At 42.3% G+C, this 17,943-nt stretch overlaps 1 protein-coding gene across 2 annotated transcripts in view; it reads left to right on the top strand.

The window, feature by feature from the left end:
• RNF38 (ring finger protein 38) overlaps positions 1-17,943 on the top strand; it is a 145,089-nt gene that overhangs the window by 63,105 nt on the left and 64,041 nt on the right. The window contains exon 1 of one of the 2 annotated variants that reach the window (XM_011939409.1): positions 17,753-17,882. The exons of the other annotated variant lie outside the window; for it this stretch is intronic. The gene's annotated coding sequence lies outside the window, so the exon portion shown is untranslated. Of the gene's footprint in view, positions 1-17,752; positions 17,883-17,943 lie in introns of those variants that run through there. 2 annotated transcript variants of the gene reach the window in all.

Below are 17,943 nucleotides of genomic sequence, written 5' to 3'. Positions count from 1 at the left end.
TGAAATGGAGTCTTGCTCCATTGCCCAGGCTGGAATGCAGTGGTGTGATCTTGGCTCACTGCTACCTCCACCTCCCGGGTTCAAGCAATTCTCCAGCTTCAGCCTCCCGAGTAGCTGGGATTACAGATGCACACCACCACATCTGGCGAGTTTTTGTATTTTTAGTATAGATACAGTTTCACCAGGTTGGCCAGGCTGGTCATGAACTCCTGACCTCAAGTGATCTGCCCGCCTCGGCCTCCCAAAGTGCTGGGATTACAGGCATGAGCCACTGTACCTTGCCTGTATTTTTTTTTTAGTAGAGATGGGGTTTTACCATGCTGGCCAGGCTGGTCTTCAACTCCTGGCCTCAAATGATCCACCTGCTTTGGTCTTCTAAAGTGCTGGGATTACAGGCATGAGTCATCATGCCTGGCCTCTTTTTAATTTTTAAAAATTACATATTGATTGTTGGCCAGGCGCAGTGGCTCATGCCTGTAACCGCAGCACTCTGGGAGGCCAAAGTGAGTGGATCACTCAACCTCAAGAGTTTGAGACCAGCTGCAAAACCCTGTGTGTACAAAAAATACAAAATTAGCTGGGCCTAGTGGTACATACCTAGCTACTCAGGAGGCTGAGGTGGGAGGATTACTTGAGGTTGCATGGAGATCAAGCCACTGCATGCACTCCAGCCTGGGTGATGGAGTGAGACCCCATCTCCAAAAAAAAAAAAAAAAGATTTACATATTGATTGTAAAAACAAACACAGCACTCTCTATTCAGTTTCTCTCCTGAGAAATAACAATTGGAATTTCAGTATTAACAGTTTTTTTTCTTACCATATTTGTGTGAAATGTTTTTCATCCTTGTAAAATCAAGTTTCTTGATTGTACCTTGATAGAGAGAGATTCTCTAGCTTAAGATAGGAACTAGATTTGTAAAAGTTTAGCAGTGTTTCATTTAAAAAGTGCTGGAAGTGGCCGGGTGTGGTGGCTCATGCTTGTAATCCCAGCAGTTTGGGAGGCCAAGGCAGTCGGATCACTGGAGGCCAGGAGTTCAAGACCAGCCTGGCCAATATGGTAAAACCCTGTCTCTAGCGAAAATTAGCTGAGTGTGGTGGTACACGCCTGTAATCCCAACTACTCAGAAGGTTGATGCAGGAGAATCTCTTGAACCCAGAGGCGGAGGTTGTATTGAACCGAGACACTGCACTCCTGCCTGTCTCCAAAACCAAAAAAAGTGATGAAAGTATTGTTAATCTATAGAATTATTGGTATTTTTAGATAAATAGTTCAAATATAAAAAATAAACGTTAACCTACTGTTAGAATTCAAGTAAGATGTGTAATTTTATTTTATTTTTTTTAGGAGACAGTCTCACTCTGTCACCAGACTGGAGTGCAGTGGCCGGATCTCAGCTCACTGCAAGCTCCGCCTCCCGGGTTTACGCCATTCTCCTGCCTCAGCCTCCCGAGTAGCCGGGACTACAGGCACCCGCCACCTCGCCCGGCTAGTTTTTGTATTTTTAGTAGAGACGGGGTTTCACCATGTTAGCCAGGATGGTCTCGATCTCCTGACCTCGTGATCCGCCCGTCTCAGCCTCCCAAAGTGCTGGGATTACAGGCTTGAGCCACCGCGCCCGGCTAGATGTGTAATTTTAAATCAAAAGAGGGCAGGATTAACTTGCAGCTTCTACTCAGATGGACAAAACAGTGTGTGGAGACTCATGTCGTGAACTTTTGCTTCAAGAACTACCGCAGGAACATAACAGTAAAGACGAAGTTATTCACAGACCCTTCAAAATAAGTGGGTTGGGGGAAGGAAAGTCTGCCTCCAAACACACATCCTCACTGGGGAACCTGAAAATCCAAATCATGGGAGAAGGATTTAACCTTACCTAGGGCTGATACGAATTTAGAGAGCCAAATGAAATATAAAAGTTGATGCAAGGCGAGGCGCAGTGGCTCATACCTGTAATCCCAGCATTTTGGGAGGCCAAGGTGGGTGGATCACCTGCAGTCAGGAGTTCGAGACCAGCCTGGCTAATGTGGCGAAATCCTGTCTCTACTAAAAATACAGAAATTAGCTGGGCATGTGGCACATGCCTGTAATCCCAGTTACTTAAGGAACCGAGGCAGGAGAATCGCCTTAACCTAGGAGGCGGAGGCTACAGTAAGCTGAGATCATGCCACTGCACTCCAGCCTGGGCCACAGAGTGTGACTCTGTCTAAAAAAAAAAAAAAAAATCTAGGCAGCGGCAAGAAAGAGCCCTGTAGACACTTCTAGTCCCCAGGGAAGCCATATCTGACTTTTATCTTACCAGGGGTCCTTGGGGAAGACTGCCATTAGAATTGAGGAAGGACCATGGAGAGAAAATTTGCAGCCTAACTTTGTAATAATTTTGACTGAGTGCAAATTTCCCTGGGCAATATTTGGGAGTGGGCAAACTGAAAGTGCAGATACTGGCACAGAAGTTGGGGCAGGCAGGGAGGGGCGAGACCTGAAATCCTTTCCTGCTTTCTCAGCAGAGGCTTTTGTAGCCTGGGGCAAGATCTCAGCCTTGCTCTAAGGCTGCCTGGATATAAGGGTGCTGTTGGGCCATGATGGGAGTGAGACCGGCCTTGCTGGTTGTGCAGGAGTTCGGTGAGACCTGTCACTGCCAGCTTCCCCCCAACTCCCTGATGATCTGTTTGAAGCAGCAGAGTCAACCATAATCCCCCAGGGAACACAATTTTACTGGCCTAAGAATGACCCCCCCCACCCACCCACCCACGTGGCCACAGCAAGCCCTGCCCAAGGAGAGTCTCAGATATGCCTAACCTGTAGCTTACCTGATGGTCTTTATCCGTCCTGATAGCCTAAAACAAAACACATAATATCTTGGGAGCTCTGTGGCACCGCCCATCACCTGAGAAATCAGAATACTTACCCAGGTGACCTTAGGGCAAACTTGTATTCCCCCAAAGTAGCAGGCAGTCCATGTTGTATTGAAAGCGCTACCTTCTGGCTGGAGACCAACCAACTGAAGCCATTACAGCAACTCATAAAAGAACAACTCTGCACCAAGAAAGGAGAAAATAATAGCAAATTCCACTGCCTGTAACATCCTAGCTAACCAGAGGTTCTGAGTCTGTCCACGTTACAGCTTCATTGCCAGCACAACCAGCGTTTGAGAAAACCAGTCCCTGCACTAAACAAAAACTACCAAGGACCCTCACAGAGTCCACTTCATTCCCCTGCTACCTCCACCAGAGCAGATACTAATGGTAAAACTGAGAGACCTGGATACTGATAACATTACAGGACTCTTTAGAGACACTCCCCATTACCAGTGTGGACCCCGGTAGCTCCACTAGATGGCTAGATGCAGAAGAGCAGTAACAATCACTGTAGTCTGGCTCTCAGGAACCTCATCCCTAGGGGAAGGAGGAGAGCACCATGTCAAGGGATCACCCCATGGGACAAAAGAATCTAAACAACAGCCATTTACCCCCAGATATTTCCTCTGACATTAAAAAAAAAAAAAAAGAAAGAAAGAAAAAAAAGGTATGGACCAAAAAATCTCTAGAGAAATAGAATCAATAAAATACAATCACAACTTCAGGAAATGAAAGGCACACTTAGAGAAATGCAAAATACACTGGAAAATTTCAATAGAATTGAACAAGTAGAAGAAAGAACTTGAGGGGTTAAAGATAGGCCTTTTTAATTAACCCAGTGTGACAAAAATGAATAAACTGAATAAAGCCTCCAAGAAGTTTGAGGTTATGTTAAACGATCAAGCCTAAGAATAATTGGTGTTGCTGAGGAAGAAGGGAAATCTAAAAGTTTGGAAAACTTATTTGAGGGAATGATTGAGGAAAACTTCCCTGGCCTTGCTAGAGATCTATACATCCAAATACGAGAAGTTCAAATAACTCCTGAGAAATTCATTGCAAAAAGATTATCACCTAGGCACACAGTCATCAGGCTAACTAAAATAAAGATGAAGAAAAGAACCTTAAGAATGATTAGGGAAAAGCATCAGATAACCTATAAAGGAAAACCTGTCAGATTAACAGCACATTTTTCAGCAGAAACCCTGCAAGATAGAAGGGATTGGGGTCCTATGTTTAGCCTCCTTAAACAAAACAATTATCAGCCACGAATTTTGTATCCAGTGAAACTAAGTTTCATAAATGAAGGAAAGGTAAAGTCTTATTCAGACAAACAAATGCTGAGAGAATTTGACACCACCAAGCCAGCACTACAAGAGCTGCTAAAAGGAGTTCTAAATCTTTTTTTTTTTTTTTTGAGGCAGAGTTTCGCTCTTTTTGCCCAGGCTGGAGTGCAATGGCGCAATCCCGGCTCACCGCAACCTCCACCTCCTAGGTTCTAGTGATTCTCCTGCCTCAGCCTCCCAAGTATCTGGGATTACAGGCATGCGCCACCATGCCCAGCTAATTTCTTGTATTTTTAGTAGAGACAGCGTTTCTCCATGTTGGTCAGGCTGGTCTTGAACTCCCAATCTCAGGTGATCCACCCACCTCGGCCTCCCAGAGTGCTGGGATTACAGGGGCGAGCCACCATGCCCGGCAGGAGTTCTAAATCTTGAAACAAAACTTAAAAGTACACCAAAATAGAACCTCCTTAAAGCATAAATCTCACGGGGCCTATAAAACAATAACACAAGGAAAAAAAATAACAAGATATTCAGGCAACAGCGAAAGTGATGAATAGATTAGTAGCTCACATCTCAATACTAACATTGAACGTAAATGGCCTAAATGCTCCGCAAAGAATACAGAGTGGCAGAATGGGTAAGAATTCACCAAGTATCTGCTGTCTTCAAGAGACTCACCTAACACATAAGGACTCATATAAACTTAAGGTAAAGGAGTGAAAAAAGATATTCCATGCAAATGGACATGAAAAGTGAACAGGAGTAGCTATCTTTATATCAGACAAAACAGACTTTAAATCAACAACAGTTAACAAAGACAAGGAGGGACATTATATAATGATAAAAGGATTAGTCCAACAGGAAAATATCATAATCCTAAATATATTTGCATTTAACACTGGAGCTCCCAAATTTACAAAACAATTGCTACTAGACCTGTGAAATGAGATAAAGAGCAGCACAATAATAGTGAGGGACTTCAGTACTCCACTGATAGCACTAGACAGGTCATCAAGACAGAAAGTCAACAAAGAAACAAGGGACTTGAACTATACACCAACAGTGACCAAGTGAGAATCAAATCAAGAACTCAACTGCTTTTACAATAGCTGCAAAAAAAAAAAGGCCGGGCGCGGTGGCTCAAGCCTGTAATCCCAGCACTTTGGGAGGCCGAGACGGGCGGATCACGAGGTCAGGAGATCGAGACCATCCTGGCTGACACGGTGAAACCCCGTCTCTACTAAAAATACAAAAACTAGCCGGGCGAGGTGGTGGGCGCCTGTAGTCCCAGCTACTCGGGAGGCTGAGGCAGGAGAATGGCGTAAACCCGGGAGGCGGAGCTTGCAGTGAGCTGAGATCCGGCCACTGCACTCCAGTCTGGGCGACAGAGCGAGACTCCGCCTCAAAAAAAAAAAAAATTAGGAATAGACCTAAGAACTGAAAGACCTCTACAAGGAAAACTAGAAAACACTGCTGAAAGAAATCATAGGTGACACAAACAAACAAACATATCCCATGCTTCACATTTCTTGCCTCCTGCTCCCAGCAACCACTGATATTTCTGTATGTGAATTTGCCTATTCTGTACATTTCATAAAATAGGATCTCAAAATGTAGCCTTTTGTGTCTGACTTCTCTCACTGAGCATGATTATGTTAGTCTGTTCTTGTGTTGCTATAAAGAAATACCTGAGGTGGGGAAATTTATAAAGAAAAGTTTAATTGGCTTGCAGTTCTGCAGACTTTACACAAAGCATGGTGCTGCATCAGTTTCTGGTGAGGCCTCAGGAAGAGGGAAAGAGAGAGTTGTGGGAAGATGCCATGCTTTTTTTTTTTTTTTAATTGAGATGGAGTCTTGCCCTGTTGCCCAGGCTGGAGTGCAGTGGCGTGTTCTCGGCTCACTGCAACCTTCGTCCCCCAGGTTCAAGTGAGTCTCCTGCCTCAGCCTGCGTAATAGCTGGGATTACAGGCACCTGCCACCATGCCCAGCTTTTCTTTCTTCCTTTTTTTTTTGCGATGGACTTTCACTCTTGTTGTCCAGGCTAGAGTGCAATGGCTTGATCTTGGCTCACTGCAACCTCTGCCTCCTGGGTTCAAGCAATTCTCCTGCCTCAGCCTCTCTGATAGCTGGGACTATAGGCATGTGCTACCACGCCCGGCTGATTTGGTGTTTTTAGTAGAGATGGGGTTTCACCATGTTGGTCAGGCTGATCTCAAACTCCCGACCTCAGGTGATCCACCTGCCTTGGCCTCCCAAAGCGCTGAGATTACAGGTGTGAGCCACCCACCTGACCCTAATTTTTGTATTTTTAACAGAGATGGGGTTTCACCATGTTGGTCAGGCTGGTCTCAAACTCCTTACTTCAGGTGATTCACCCACCTTGGCCTCCCAAAGTGCTGGGATTACAGGCATGAGCCACTGAACCCAGCCAGTGCCATGCTCTTCTAAACAACCAGATCTTTCATGGAGTACCAAAGCGAGAACTCGCTCTTCACCAAGCGGGTGGTGCTAAGCCATTCATTAGGGATCCACCCGCAAGATTCAGATACCTCCCACGAAGTCCCATCTCCAACATTGGGGATTACAATACAACATGAGATTTGTAGGGGACAAATATCAAACCATATCACATGATCATTTCAAGATTTATGTTATGCAAGTAATTGGGTACTTAGCTGCTCTCTATTAGGTGCTGAAGATGGCCTTCAACTAACAATTCAGGTGAAAATCAGGGTCATGGAAAGAACATTTCAGGGAAATAATACAGCTAGTGCAAAATCCCTAAAGCCAGAAAGATGAGGGAAACAAAAGGCTGATATTTGCAAGCACGGTGGATGCGGAGTGGGAATGATATGAGATGAGCTTGGGGAGGTGAGCATGGGCCAGCCCATGTAGTTCTTTGTAAGCCAGAGAAAGTGGTCTAGATTTTATTCTGCTTTTTCGAGAAGCCACTGGAGGGTTTTATGCAAAGGAGTGGCATAATATGACATGTTTTTAAAAGACCACCTTTCTACTTTCTGTGTCTCTGAATTTGGCTGCTGTATGTACCTCATACAAATAGAATCATACATTATTTGTCTTTTTGTAACTGGCTTATTTCAGTTAGCAGGTCCTCAAGGTTTATCCATGTTGTAGCATATGCCACAATTTCCTTTCTTTATAAGGCTGAATAATATTCTTTTGTAAGGCTGAACGTGGTGGTTCATGCCTATAATCCCAGCACTTTGGGAGGCCGAGGTGGTGGTTCACTTGAAGTCAGGAGTTTGAGACCGGCCTGGCCAACATGGTGAAACCCTGTCTCTACTAAAAAAAAATAGAAAAGTTAGCAGGTGCCTGTAGTCCCAGCTACTTAGGAGGCTGAGGCAGGAGGATCACTTGAACCTGGGAGGCAGAGGTTGTAGTGATCCAAGATTGCACCACTGCACTCCAGCCTGGTTGATGGTGCAAGATACCATCTCAAGAAAAAAAAAAGTCATTGTAATATACATCACCTTTTGTTTATCATCCATTGATAAATACTTGGGGTTGCTTCCACCTTTTGGCTATTGTGAATAATGTTGCTATGAACATGGGTGGACAAGTATCTCTTCAAAGACCCTGCTTTCAGTTCTTTTTGATATATACCCAGAAGTGGAATTGCTAGATCATACGGTAATTCAGTTTTTTATTTTGTAAGGAACTGCCATACTGTTTTTCATAGCAGCTGTACCATTTTATATTCACAGCAACAGTGCAGAGAGATTCCAGTTTCTCCAAATCCTCGCCAACACTTGTTATTTTCTGGGTTTTATTTATTTATTTATTTATTTTTTATTTTATAGTAACTATTCTAGTGAGTGTGAGATGGTGGTTTTGATTTATACTTCCCTTTGCCATTTTTTAATCAGGTTTTATTTGTTTTGTTTTTTTTTGCTCTTCAGTTCTGGGAGTTATAGATTCTGGATATTAACCCCTTATTAGACATGATTTTACATGTATTTTTACCTATTACATAAGTTACTTTTTTTTTTACTGTAATAAAGTACACATAACATAAAATGTACCATCTTAACCATTTAAGTGTACAGTTCAGTAGCATTAAGTACATACAGTACATTTACCTTTTTGTGCAGCTACCACCACTCTCCATCTCCAGAACTTTTTCATCTTCCTAAACTGAAACTCTACCCATTAAATAGTAACTCCTCATTGCCTCCTCCTCCATCCCCTGGGAAACACTATTCTACTCCTAGACTAATTTCAGACTCCGTTTCTTCCTTCACTTAATAAAAGAGAGGGTCCACTGCCGACTAATAGGATTGTTTCTATATGTGGAGGCCTTCTTGGTAACGTGATTGATTTATTGTAGAGAATAGTAATAGAAAATAGGGTTGTTGAAAGAAAAGAGATAGAGATAAAAACTGATTGGGTGTTTTCATACTGGATGTCTTAACCACAGGCCTCAACATTCCTGCCTCAGTTCTGCCTTATTCTTTTGCATCATGAAGTTGATCCTGCCAGCCATTTCCATGTTGTAGATCTGCCAGCAGGTTTCATAGCTTTCCCTTTGTCCCTAGTGGCATGGCTTCTCATAGTACAAAAGTTAGCCAGGTGTGGTGGTGGGCACCTGTAATCCCAGCTGCACAGGAGGCTGAGGCAGGAGAATTGCTTGAACCCAGGAGGCAGAGGTTGCAATGGCCGAGATCATGCCATTGCACTCCAGCCTGGGCGACAGAGCGAGACTCCGTCTTAAAAAAAATGAATAAATAAAATAATTTGAGGAACAAATCTATTGGTATGTTCTTTTGTAGGGTTTCATTGCCTTTAGGTTTAGGAAATCTGTCTCCATTCAGATATTTACCCGTATTTTCTAAAAGTTTTATTAATTTTACATTATCCTTTCTTATCTACGTGGAATTTATTTAGTATATGATTATGTGGCCCACTGTGTTTTCAGTAGATTCTCACTTTGCTTTGTTGTGAAATATCTGATTAGAGATACCATGTAATGATAGGTATTTTGAGGTGGTGGTTATTGGAGATTATTTTGTTGGTCTTTAAAATGTCATCATCTCTTAAGTCTATTTTGTTTTATTTACAAGACACTATTGCAACAGGAACAAGCAAGCCAGGGGAAGAAATAAGCTTCCTATGGAAGCTTAAATTTTATATTTACTCTACAAAGAGTTGTACTGCCTTAAGGGATTTATTTAATGCTATGATTTGTTTTGTAGTACAAATTAGGAATCTGCCCATATATTTCCTTCTTTTCCTTAAAGTCTGGAAGGCCTACACAATGTGGCATGGGCAGGAGGATACAGGGTTTGTGGAGGTGTACCGTGTATCATACATACGTCTGTGCAAAACCCGTCGTGTTAGGCAGGATCCTAAAACTATCATCAGTGGAAACACTGGCAGTTTTAGTGAGCTGGTCACATTTCATGAATGCAAAATGTTAGATGTCTATAGCAGGGTGTGTGTCATCTAGAGCAAGTTGTTGACTGTACAGGTAATTGAGCTCCACCAGAATTCCCTGGAGGAAAGTGTTCCTCATTGAACATAATGGAAATAGTAAGACGTTCAGGCAGTCTCGTCTGCAACATTCTAATGTTTCTTGCATCTCAGACTTCTTAAGACTCTGATTCCCATTTTTCAGCGACTTCTCATTGTCCTTCCCAAAAGTAAAGTAGCTAGTTGTCTGTGCTTCTGTTGCCTGCCTGCCTGCCTTCCTTCCTTCCTTCCTTCCTCCTTCCCTCCTTCCCTCCTTCCCTCCCTCTCTTCTCTCTTCTCTCTCAACAGCCTCCGAAGCAGCTGGGATTACCAGCATTCACCACCATACCCGGCTACTTTTTGTATTTTTAGTAGAGACAGGGTTTTGCCATGTTGGCCAGGCTGGCCTCGAACTACTGACCTCAAGTGATCCGCTCCCCTCCGCTTCCCAAAGTGCTGGGATTACAGGGGTGAACCACCACGCCCAGCCGTGTGCATAACATCATTTATTTTCTTGAAGCACTTTTGTAAGTATAACCCATTTAAGTCCTCATTTCACTGACTTTTGGGATCACATTTTCCATTAATGCCCAATTCTTAATGATATGAGTCCTTGCTCTTCTTAACTTCAGTTGAACAGTTTGTCTGACTTTCCTCTCCAGGTATTTCCGGGACTTCCTAGGTAAGCTACTTGTCCTTCCAGCCAGTCCTTTGACCCATGGCCCATTGGTCACTGGCTTCCCTAAGGTGTTCTCACTGGTGTCACTTTGGCTTAAGTTTGGGCCTAGCTCCTAGGCTCTAGTATTTAATAAGACTATAGTTTGGGCCTAGTTCCTAGGCTATTAATATTTAATAAAGGATTTAACAGAAGGGCATTAGAACAAAGAGAACTTAAAACTGCATATGAAATATGGCTTCACTCAAAATATACTGGTCCAAGTTCTGCCTCAGGGCTTCTCTCTTCTCTGAGGCTTGGCTTACTGCTGTCCATAGGACCAGCCTATCTTTCCTCAGGGAGTACCCTGAAAACTGCTGATTCCCCTCCAGGGTCAACTCCAAACTGTGATCAGTTAGCTTTGCTTTGAATAAAAATTGCCAGCTTTGGCAACGTGGCGAAACCCTGTCTCTACAAAAAAAAAAAAACCAAGTATTAATCTGTTGTGGTGGCATATGCCTGTAGCCCCAGCTACTCAGCACCGAGGTGGGAGGATCACTTGAGCCCTAGGAGTTCAAAGCTGCAGTGAGCTGTGATCATGATACTGCACCCCAACCTGGGTGACAGGTTTCAAAAAATTGATGCTGCCTTTTAGGAGGCAGTGTAGCAATATATCTTGAAATTTTAAGAAAAATCACACACTGTTTGAACCAGCAATTTTACTTCTAGAAATGTACTTTTATGGATATATTTTCAAATGCGTGCCAAACTATATGTATGAATATTAATAATACCTTTGTAATAGCGAAGCACTGAGAACAACCTAAATGTAATACAGGATTAAAAAAAAAATACAGAGATGGTTCCTCTCTTACAAAGAAAGAATTGGCTTTGTTGAAAAGAATAACCTAGATCTGTACGTGGCTAACTTTTTTTTGTGCTCTGGGTCTCCATTGGATTTGGTAAAATTGTAGTACCAGAATATGATTGCCCCTGAGATGAAGCTGCTGGAGCAACTACAGTCGAACCCAAGGTGCTGTCTGTTCTCCAGAACAGGATGAACATGGCTGCAAAGATGCTAGGTTACAGCAGGCCATATAGTAGAGGCTTCCTACCTCAGGGTCAGCTCCTGCCTGTTTCCCCTGTTCTAGAGGTTGAATGTGCTGTGATGTGCAGTGCATGCTTTATTTGTGCCCTTGGCTCTCTGCTTCTGATTGGTATGGGTCTCTCTTTTTCTGTTTCTGACTTGGCTGTCCTAGGCACTTAGGTTTCTTCATTTGAACTCCTTCTTGGCTGATGCCTTTTCACTGTCCACCTGCTTTAGCCCCTTCACACCTTCACTACCATGAGCTTTCCCTCTGTCATCCCAGCTACCATGGCTCATTCCAAGTCATCTCTCACCTGCACTGTGGGAACAGCCATCTGACTAACACTTCACCCCAAACCTGGGTAAGTGGCTATATAATATGGGAGGCTGTCAGTGGACTTGGATTTGGGTGAGCCTTTGCTGCCCTCTTCTGGTCTCTAGTTGCTACAGCCGGCAGCTGCTGATAATTTTTCTGCTTTGATAGGCGTTAACATTTCTGGGTGAAACTGCTTATGCTGATTTTTTTTGCAGTAGTAGATCAAGTTGTAGCATGCGTGTAGATACTGCGTAGCCTAAATGCTGTTCAGCCAATATGCCTTTTCCCTCCGTTTATCTTTATCTTTATCTTTTTTTTTTTTTTGTATTTTTGGCAGAGACGGGGTTTCATCATGTTGCCCAGGCTATTCTCGAACTCCTGAGCTCAAGTGATCTGCCCACCTCAGCCTCCCAAAGTGCTGGGATTACAGGCGTGAGCCACCACGCCCAGCCCAGTGCAGCTTTATGTTATTCAATCCTTTTAGCTGGTTTTGGAGGAAGAAAGGAAACTTAGGGATGACAGCAAAGCTAGCTTCAGGGAAAATTTTGAAATTTATTTTATTTGCATCCCTTTTCCTCTCTTTTCACTGCCCACTTTCCATTGTTCCTGTGCTTCGTTTCTCCTTGGGAATTTAGCTAGTGAGAAACATAGAATCAACCACTGCTGTGAAATATTTACATATCATTAATTGAACTATTTATTAAGCACTTGGCATGTGCTAACCTCTTGCCAGATTTGGTGAGACTTAGTCCTTGGCTTCAAGAAGTTTACTATTTATTGGGCAGAAGTGTCAAGTAAATACAAAGTTGGAAGGCAGAATAGTTAATGCTATTTTAGAACACACAGGAGAGGCCACTAACTCGGCAATAGAGATAGAGGTTGGAGTGAGATTATAGTCAGGATACTTGGATGTGGATGTGATGGCAGAACGGTACTGACGGTGTTAACCAATGGGAAACTGCCTTCTCATTAGCAGAGGTCCAGAACTTCCAGCAGGTAAGCCATTCTTTACCCAGCACCTCCTTTGACATTTCCTTCCGTGTGAATAGTTCTTCAGCATTTGGACAAGTGATTCTTTATCTGTAGCTGTTGAATCATCCCTTTCAATGCCTTAAAATAGGAGATGGTCCTCTTTCCATTTTTGTGCATTTTCCGTCATCCATTCTGCCCCCCAACATTGGTGTCAGGGATATACAAACAAAGCAGAACTGAGACTTGAGGAGCTTACAGTTTAATAGGAGGAAACAGATATTTGATAAATGCTGTAAGGTGTTACGATACAAGTATGTAGAGGGATAAGGAGGATAGCCTGTAACCCACAGTCACCTTTTTTGTAAAAAGATCCTTCAGATAACCATTATTTCGATATTCCTTAATGTCTAGAAATGCAAAACTGGTCACAAAAATGAACTGTATATTTACCATTTGACAGACTATTAACTAGCATGTATTTAAATTTGTTTATGATTATTGTTTATGTAATGTGTTTTAAAATTTATTTGTAGCAGCAGTAGCCTTCAAATTCACAAGATTGGGAAATGGTTTTCTAGAAGCAGATAGTGAATTTCAGAATGAGATCTTTCATTCATATATATAATACATATATATATATATCTTCTAAGATTACAGTTGTTTTGCCTTAATTAGAAACAAAGAAAAAACAGGATATCTAAGGAAATTTAACTCCAAGTCCAGTTAACCGACCAGCAAATTTTCCTAAACATTTAAAGAAGGTATAACACCAGTCTTAAAGAAACATTTCTAGAGAATAGAAAGCAAGCCAGTACTCCCTGATTCATTTTCTGAAGCTAGCGTAAGTCTTTGTAACAAAACTTGACAGGGACATTACAAAAATGGAAAATTACAGGTAATCTCACTGAAAACACAGAAGCAGAAATTCTAAACAAACCAAATCAACCATTTAGAGCAATACAGTAAGCCTAAAATGGGCTGATTAGGAATGTGAATTTGGTTGAACACCCCCAAGCCAATCAAATTCACATATTAACAGAAAAATCATATGATTAACTTGTAGATACAGAAGTTTTTCAGAAAATCAAACATCCATTTACGAATTTGTTTTTCTTTTTTTTTTTTTTTTGAAGAGACAGAGTCTCTCTTGCTTAGGCTGGAGTGCAAAGGCACGATTTCAGCTTACTGCAACCTCTGCCTCCTGGGTTCAAGCAATTCTCCTGCCTCAGCCTCCCGAGTAGCTAGTACAGGCACGTGCCACCATGCCTGGCTAATTTTTTGTAGTTTTAGTAGAGATGGGGCGTCACTATGTTGGCCAGGCTGGCCTCCTGACATCAGGTGATCTGCCTACCTCAACCTCCTAGAGTGCTGGGATTGCACGTGTGAGCCACTGTACCTGGCTGATGTATAAATTTTTAACAAATTAGAAATAGAGAATTCCTTTAATTTTCTAAAGGGGTCTTTTTAAAAAAAACAAAACAAAACTACAAACACCATACTTAAATATTAAATATCGACAGTTTTTCATTTGAGGTTTGGGATAAACTAAAGCTGTCTGGTTAGCACTGTGCTAGAGGTCCTTGCCAGTGCACTAAGACAAGAAAATGAGTACATGTTGGAAAGAAAGAAATACAACAGCCAGGATTTTCTGCCAAGTAGACAAGGATATAAACAGAATTGTGCGTATAGAAAACTCAAAAGAACTGAGATAAACTATTAGAATTAATCATTGAATTATACTAAAAACCTAGAATAAACCTAAGAACTAAAATGTGCAAGACCTTGACAGAAAACTATGAAGCATTATTGAAAGAATTAAAGACTCAAGTAAATAGCTTATAGATTGCTATCTTTACAATATTGAATCTTCCAATATTCCTTAACTCATTTCTAGATCTAATGCAGCCCCAAGAAAATCCCAGCAATTTCATCTTTTTCCTTGTCTTTTTTTCTTTCCTTCTTTTGAAATAATTTGATTCTAAATTCCTATGGAAATTCAAAAGGCCAGAAATAATATAGACACTCTGAAGGACAACCTGCTATAACAGATGAAAGGAAGTCTTACAAAGCTGCAGTAATGACGATGGTGTGGATCAGCACAGGGATAAAGAGAACAGTGCAACAGACTACTGAACCCAGAAACAAACTGATGCATATGTGGCCAGTTTTTTAAACAAAGGAGCAGTTGGCAAGTCTTTTTCAGTATATGATGCTGTGTCAAGTAGATGTCCGTATGGGGAAGGGAGCACTTGATTCCCGCCTCACCAACACCAAAAATCAATTCCAGGTGATGTGTAGATCTAAATGGAAAAGAGAAAATAATAAAAATTCTAAGGAAATAATATAGGCAAATGTCTTTATGACCCAAGTGTAGGGAAATATTTCTTAAACAGGATAATAACAGCAACTAGAAGCACAAACCTGAAGCCATTAACTATAAAGATTTAAAGATGGGAGAAATTAATGGTGTGTTTGTGTGTTCTGTTAGAAATAATCCAGCAAAGAGAGAAACATGATGGTATAAAAGAGAATTTGCAGAGTCACATTGTTTACAAGGTGAAAAGTGGGTGAGATTTGGCATTGAAGAATAGGCTGAATTTGTTCACTGGGTGATCGGTTCTAAAATTCTATGCAGTTTTTGAATAGTGGCTGCTGTTATTCCCATGTATTAGAATGGCAGAACACCAGAGTAAACAATCCCATTGAATAGCTACCAGAACCATCTGAAGGAACTTCAGCATTTTCCTGTTCAGTAAGCAGTGTTTTGATACATTTTTATTTTAAAATTGAAGGAACTCAAATGACTTGGGTACCTCTGGAATAACAGTAGTCATTCACAATTTTCACTTTTGTCAAGAAAACCAGTTTTTTAAAGGGCAGCCTCAGAGTCAGAATTCTCAAAAAGGTCTTACCAAAAGCACCTTTTCTTACAAATGCTGTACTGTCCCTTAGCCCTGTGTGGCTTTTAAAACTGATCCTGGACAATTCATTAATTAGACTAGCCACATTTCAAGTGCTCAGTAGCCACGTCACTAGCTAGTGGCAGCCTTTTCAATGGGGCAGATGTAGAATATTTTTGTCATTGCAGAAAGTTTTCTTAGTTCTACAATGGGACTTTCCACCTTTGCGGACAGACACCAAATAAAATTTTAGCTGGCCTGTAGTTAAGTGACTGCTCTGGTATAACTTTAACCCCTGCCACATTAGGTTGTCAAAGCCCACCACCTTAAAAGCCTGCCTACTCTTTGGGTGTTTACTTGCATGGCTTATGATTTTCTGGTTAATAAATAAATTAGAGACTATGCATCGTAGTTCACACCTATAATCCCAGCATTTTGGGAGGCCAGTATGGGAGGATTGCTTGAACTCAGGAGTTAGAGACCAGCCAGGGCAACATAGTGAGACCTGTCTCTACCAAAAATCAAAAATTTAGCCTGGATTGCCTGAGTCCAGGAGTTTGAGACCACAATGAGATGTGATCCAGCCATTGCACTCCAGCCTGGTCGACAGAGCACCCTGTCTCAAAAAAAAAAAAAAAGAACAAATTGTGGTACACATTTAAAACTATCCAATATAGGGTTGTGACAGCATTGTTGAAGATGGTAACCATTTGAGAAGTTTCAGAAAGCTTGATTTGCTGAAGCTTATAGGTGAGGAATGTTGGAGGACTGTAATAGATTTTTGCTGCTGAGTTCAGCACTTGAGGAATCTGCCTCTTATAATTAGACAGCTCCCGAATGTAATTTCCCTTTCCTTTCCTGATGTTCTTCTCCGCTTTCCCCTCTCTTCACATAGTCCTATCCAAGCTTGGAGGAAGCTACTTCAGGGTGGTCTGCGTTATGTAGGGATTTTTTTTTTTTTTTTAAAGCTTAGATTCTAGTGGAAGATCTGTAATGCAAGGCGAATTCACAGTACATTGCAATTTGTGAGGGATACAGAGGATAGAAGTAGGATACATTGGATACACTTAAAGATATGGTTGGCACTTTACCTTGAAATGAAAAAAAAGAAAAAAAACAAAAACAAAAAACAAGTTTAGATGTGATCATCTCCAAACTGGCTGCTTCAGGAGAGAGCCAGCTGGTTAACTGGGTTACATAATTCGAGTATGGGTTTGGGGTGGATATGTTCATAGGGGCCTAATACCTCTTTCCAGCTTCTCTTTGTCCTGGAATTCCAAAACCTGTGATGTTACTGCTGGAACTTTGATTCAGCAGTTGCTAAACACCTACTGTTGTGTTTCTGGCACTAGGCTTGGGCCTTGGGTTTACACAGTTCCAAGAGTCTGGGTGCTCAGTCTGATAATGGGAGACAAGTGTACACAAATAATTACCATATAGTGTTGTTCATAAACAGAATGTCCAAGGTTCAGAAGGTCCTGAAACAACATTTAGTCTGATTTCCCCCATTTTCTACTAGATGCAGCTGAGGCCCAGAGAGGGAGAGAGAGACTGGTTTAAGTAATGCCAAAAGAACCTCAGAACCCGAGTTTTCTGTTGACTGATCCTTAATAATTTTACTCTACCACCCTAAAATATGATCACCATCCTTGTGGGAAACATCTAATTTGTATCTGCTTTGAAAAGCCCACCCCTTCCATGTTGTCCTCTTGACTGCCCTCTCTCCTTAACTCTGATACCACTTTACTATTTTTTCCTTGTATGGACTGTGCTTTTGTGGAAATTTTTATTTTCTCTCTTGTATCGTGATTATCAGCACAGGAGCCAAGCCGGCTTCAATCTTTGTCCTTATTTCCCCTCCCCAAGCGACGTCTGAACAACTGTCAGCACACTTGAAGCCTCGGACAAGTTGGATTCGAACCTGTTTGCTTGCTCCACTGAGAGACCCCTTTGTGTACTGCAATAAAAATTCCTACTTTTTGGGCCACGTGAATGCATTTATGCTGTAAGAACTACGTGAGCTTAGTTACTGTTTGATTGCGGAGTTTTGTAGGTAGGAGGCACAGAACAGTAGCAACAATTTACGAAGAGATGATTTATACGAATTGGAACAGGGCCCTGCCGTCCGCAGGGCGGCGGGGGGCCGGCTGGGGCGGGGCTGCGCAGTGGTGCTGCGCGCCCAGCTCTGTTGCCGGAACTAGTCCGAGTCGTGCGCCGGGCCGCGCGCAGCCCCGCCCGCCCCTTTCCCCCGTGGGGTGGAAACAAAGGGGGCTCGGCGCGCGGTGCGGAGCCTAGGGAAAAGGGGAGGAGAGCTCCGGCGGTCTGGCGCGCTGGGCTCTCTAGGTTTGTGCTGGCGAGGGGACAGGGTGGGACGGACGATCCGTACCCAAGAAGTGGGAGGGCC

This window comes from Colobus angolensis, unplaced genomic scaffold (genome assembly GCF_000951035.1).
Source record: "Colobus angolensis palliatus isolate OR3802 unplaced genomic scaffold, Cang.pa_1.0 Scaffold181, whole genome shotgun sequence".
Taxonomy (NCBI): Eukaryota; Metazoa; Chordata; class Mammalia; order Primates; family Cercopithecidae; genus Colobus; species Colobus angolensis.
The sequence above is the reverse complement of the archived record's forward strand: the minus strand, read 5'-3'. Positions and strand labels throughout refer to the sequence as shown.